This window comes from Tenrec ecaudatus, chromosome 18 (assembly GCF_050624435.1).
Source record: "Tenrec ecaudatus isolate mTenEca1 chromosome 18, mTenEca1.hap1, whole genome shotgun sequence".
Classification (NCBI taxonomy): Eukaryota; Metazoa; Chordata; class Mammalia; order Afrosoricida; family Tenrecidae; genus Tenrec; species Tenrec ecaudatus.
Genome location: NC_134547.1, coordinates 18,609,397 through 18,614,936, shown reverse-complemented (window position 1 = coordinate 18,614,936; position 5,540 = coordinate 18,609,397).

Here is a 5,540-nt window from a genome sequence, read left to right as displayed (position 1 = left end):
AGGGATATACACACAATAGGAAGAGGAGGGATTTGGGATGTACATGTGACAAGATGGACGGATCCTAGATTCAGGATGGCAGCCTAACTGGATGTCACTGAGCAGGTTTGACCTGTTCTCTGGCTCTCCATAGGAACCATGATCAATAGGGTGTGAACCCCACCTACTGGAGGAGCCAAGCTAATGGTCGCAAGCCTTCAGGGAGAAGTAACCCCTTGCCCTTAACAGCAGGAAGCAGGGCCTACCTTAGTCTGGGGACTGACTGCCTTCAGGGAGGATGGCTAAGCATCTGACCTCCCCCCACATGCTGGCAAAGAGCCCCTAATGTTTGGCATGTCTTTGGGGGAGACAAAGTTGGGGAAAAGTCTCTTTATAATCCCACAGGGCAAAGGGAAGTTTCAGGTGCCACAGTCTCAGAAAGTACAACCATCCCTGGAAGGGGTGCAAGGCTGCGTGGCAGGCCGTGGGCAAGTTTGCCACTGAAAGTGGCCATTTCATGAGGGAGGGGGACAGAACAGGAGCGTGGGCCCAGCATGTGGAGCCCAGGGAGAGAGGGCGGGGCCTGAGAGCTGGAATCTGGAGAGTGTGCCACGGGCGCTGGGGTGCTTGTGTGCCCCTCCCCCTCTGACCTGCAAGAGAACCCCCATCAAGCGAAGAGAGGGAGTCCTTCCCTTGGCCTGCTTTGATCCCCTCCTATGCCCCCTGCATGGGGAGGTGCGGTTGAGTTACTGACTGGCCTGATTGGTGGAGTTTAGGCGCACCTGGGTGATGTAATATTGTTGGTGCCTAACCTTGTGCCCAGGTTTCCCTTCACCTGGGCCTGGGTGACTTGGACCTGAGCATGCTCAGTTCTGGACTTTCCCATGGGGGTCTGAAGGGTGCCTGATTTCCTTCCAAACCCCGTAATATGGCCCTGGCAGCCTGTATCACTAGCGCAGGCATTCAGGGAGACAGCACCCCTTTACCCCTCATCCAGTGACCTTTCACGGAGTGATTGTTGATATTTGGGTGGTTTGGGGGCTGGTGGTGATGGAACAGAAGGTCCCTGGAGAAGGACATCATGCTTGGTCAAGTAGAGGGGCAGCAAAAAGAAGACCCTTGAACAGATGGATTAACACAGGGGCTGCCAGGATGGGCACAAACCAAAGAACAGTTGTGAAGATGGCATGGACCTAGCGGTGTTTTATTGTTGTCCACAGGGTCCCTGTGAATCAGAACCGACTCAACTGCCCTTAACAATAACAACAACAACAAGAGCATATCCTTATTCCTGAGGGTAAAGTGTCTCGGGAAGAGCGTTGGGATGTGAGGTAGTTACATAATCTGGTGTCAACTTGAGACTATTAGAGGTGAAGGGGGGGCGTTTAGCCTGTCAATCAGGTCACAGCTTGATGACCTAATTTACAGGCACTACGGAGATAAATAGCTCACTGGAGGCCAGACCCACCTCTTTGCTTCGTCTTCCTGTTGACAAGACCCATGGAGCTATGCTGATGGAAACAGTCCTGGAGCTGGAGGAGCCACGTGGAGACCCAGGCCAGTGCTGAGATGCTTCCCCCGCCACTGGATCCATAAGACTTTTCACCCACCGGCCTGTGATCTTCTTGAATTCAGTCTCATTGCATGGGCTGTGTGAGTCTGAAGAAGACTTAATAGACTAGTATCAGCCATACGGACTAATATCAGACTTAGGGACTTGATCTGGACTGGGCTGGGATGTTTTCTCAACATGCAATTGCTCTGTGAGATAAAGTTCTCTCTTACACTTACATGAGTGTCCCTGGATTTGTTTCTCTGGTCAACCCGATTAACACACGATGAGTTGGCATCAACTTGATGGCAGTGTATTTGGAGCTTGAAGATCTTTTTTCTCTATCTCTTATCTCTATCTCTAAATTTATCTTTCTCTCTAACTCTCTTTCTTTCTCTTTCTTCCTCACAACCAACAGAGCGCTGGAGGGTCTACACTGATGGTGAATCCAGTGGGCAGCTTCCTCTTCTGGGCCCACTGTTCTTACCCTATAACGCCGAGCGTGATGTTTTCATAACATTTAATTAAATGTATACATTAATATATATTGATAACTATCAAAGTAAAGAATAAAAACAAATTTTTCCTGAAATTAAAGATTCAGGCATTATAGGACTAATTGTACTCATTTCTCATTTCTCTTGTGGGGAAGGGTCGAATGGGCTGCTACACGAATAACAGGTGGTCTCCTGAGATTTGGAGGGGATTCCAGGTGTCCCCACAAGCCTTGCCCATTCTCATTATCATCCACTGCTCCTCATACAGCTGGCCACCTACAGGCTACCACCCAACTATTTGTACAGATCCTTTAAGAACCAGGACTCATGGGCGACCCTTAACCAGCCCATTGACTGCTTTGCCTTGAGTTGGTTTTAAACCAAATAGTATCCGTGAGGGTTGATACAGCCACGACAGCCCACCGTCTCCACCTGGCCTACCTTGGCAAGAACCATCTGTGTACCAGGTATCCGTGGGCAGCAGGCCTGCTCTTCTCTCAGTGGAGAGGGGACAGCGGCCTGCTTGCCTGGGCCGGGGGGGGGAGGGGTGTCACTGAACCAAGTACAGCTTGTAACTCTTGGGACACCGGACTGGCAGAAGGGGCACTGGGCTGTAGCTGTCTTGGGTGGTAGCTGATGGTGGCTGGGAAAACAGCGCATGAGGGCATCCATTCCTGGGAGAAGCCGTGCAAAGCCTAGTTCGTGGACCTACTTGACAGAAAGCATCATGGGTCAGTACCTGTTTCTAGAAGGGACGGTACCAATTTTCGGTTCCCTCCACAATTTGGGACCAGAGCCTTAGGGAGACTTAGTTCCATCCCGATCTTTCCACTAGGCCTAACCAAAGCAATCCTCAGTGCTTCCCACCTCTAACAAGGGTAGCCTTCTCATATGGTACCCTGCGTTCACAGGTTCGAGCAACACCCCTGCTGTCTCAAAAGCTTGCTGATGTTCTTTGCCCCCGTCTCAAGAGCCATCCTTTGTACCTCATTTTCTTTTTATTAAACCAGTTGGTAACGTGATCTCAAGCACTGGGCTGAGTGAGGTCTGAATCGCCTACACCACTCTCAAAGACCCACGAAGACCTGAGCTTCTTTTAAGGACAGCAGCGTGGGGTAAGCTCGTGTCTTTTTTTTTTTTTTGGGGGGGGGACAGTTTTATTAACCCTTCATCCACACGACATACAATTCAATAATCCAATCAGCCATATCAAGAAGAGTTGTACGATCGTCACCATATTCAGCTCTAGCACATTTTCTTCTTCTTCTTGTTATTCAATGTCGTTTTCTTTCTTTCTCATTGTGGCAGAAATGTACATGACGAAGCGTTCTCCAATTCCACAACTTCTATTTGTATAATTCAGGGCCATGGATTACGCTCTCATTTGGTACAACTGTTATTGATTCCCTTTCCTGAATTATTCCACCACCATTGACACAGACCCCACGCCCCCTAAGCAACAACTGTTTCCCCTTCACCCATGGGGACCACTGGTCGAGTTTGGCTTCCTCTTCCTGCTCCGCCTCCTTCCTTTTTAGTAGTTTTTGTGATATAGTATTCACATAGCATCTGCTTCCGTGGTTAAATTGATTTAAAAATAAGTTGTGTATACATCATCTCAATCAGCTCTAGTACTCTTCCTCTGGCCCCTTCCCCATAAACTCGTGTCTTATTGACTATGGTTTCAGGAAACATATGACTCTTACCTACCCAGATGAACCTTAGCTGTTGCCACTTTGGGGAGGTGTATGACTCATCTTCTGCCCTTTAGGTGGGTGATTTAGGAATTTAGACAATCCCATCATAGAAAAATATCTTCAGCAGTTATCACGATATCATCAATATGAAGAACCCCAAAGAGTAGCAGGGGAGGAAACAGAATTAGGTTTCTATCAGCCACATTCTGATATATGGTGGGGCTATGAAGATATCCTTGAGGCAGCATCTGAAACACCCATCGCTGTTCTTCTCAGGTAAAGACAAACTGGTCCTGCGGGGACAAGGCTAGAGGAATGCTAAAGAATACATTGCTCCATTCTAACAGCATGATGCATGCCCAGATCTCTACTAAAGGTTTACAACAGGGATGTTATGTTTGGGGGGAATCATTTAAGTTCCCTGTAGTCCATCCTGTAGTCCATGATCATATGCCAGGACCCATCTGGTTTCCTCTCTGACCACCCAAGGCAAGGAAAAGCAGTGTCGACCTCACAAACATGAGTCCCCATAGTCCTGGCAGCAGAAGCACTAGGTGGTGCCCCGCTACTGCTACCAACTGTCCTGAAAAGATTCATATTAGAAAGTCCTGGATAAAGTGGGAGAAAACTGTACAACAAAACCCCTAATCATAAAACAGACCAGGTTTGCTGGTCAGATAGAGACAGGTGAGACTCCCCTCCCCCCAAGACTATGGCCCTTAGTCACCTTTCAGGTCTAGAACTGAATAACCACTTAAAATCAAAAGGGCAGCCTTTATTCGAGGGCAAAGTCCAGAGGGCCAGGAAAGGAGGATGGATGGAAACAGGAAGCAAAAGGCCAAAGTGGGGTAAGGGATGGTACTTTGGAGAGGATGGCGATGAAAGAGTTGAAACAAAATGTGTGTGAACTGTGACATGTCAAACTGATGATCTTCACACTAAAAAGTTACAGACAAAAAAAAAGAACCGTGGGTTTCCTCATCTTCTGGGCACTTACGATGTCCGATATTTGCCATTCTTTGTAGTGGGGGTAGGGTCTGTGGTTCCCATGTATCACCCCCACCCCCTCAGGACTGCTTGCGTCCCTCCCATCTAGTTGGAATTCCCTCTCAGACAGAGTCAGAATCAGTCCTGTGAGGGCATAGGACCCTTAGAATATACTCCAGTGTTGGAGATCTATACACCTGGTCTGGTTTAGGGGTGTTTGTCCTATGTGTAGGGTCAGGAGTGCCTGATGTCTGTGGGTGGACTTGCTGTTGCACCCAGCAGTTGCCAAGAGGTGCAACCACCAGGATTTCCAAGCTAAGAGTGATTCTGTCCCTAGATCAAACAGAGCTAGCACCTAATGCTTATTCGTGACCAATGTATTTACTAGAGACCCTCTGCAGGGCCTTGACCTGTGAGTGAATGCCGGCCCCACCCCTCATCCCTAGGGACTGGTGGGGTCCACCTGGAAGCATGGGGGCACATCCTCCTGGGGGCCTTCGGATTCCTCCAAACTTTGACTAAAACCACAGTTGGTTATTTACCTATCTTTTCTACTGCTGACCTAGCAGCCACAAAGTCCAAATCCACAGATGCTTCCAGGTGGCTCTCAAAGTGCGTTAGGATGGTCATCCGACGGGATTTTCAGGGCTCTTTTATGCACCCCATCCCTCAGCCCCACAGCTTACACCAGCTTCTCTCTAGCCCTCTGTTCCACTTTGGTCAGCTCTCGTTTGCCACACCTGGTTGAGTATCTGGTCCAGGAAGAGACTTTTTAAGGCTACCAATGTGCCATCGGAGGAGCCCTGGCAGCTTAGGGGTTACATGTTG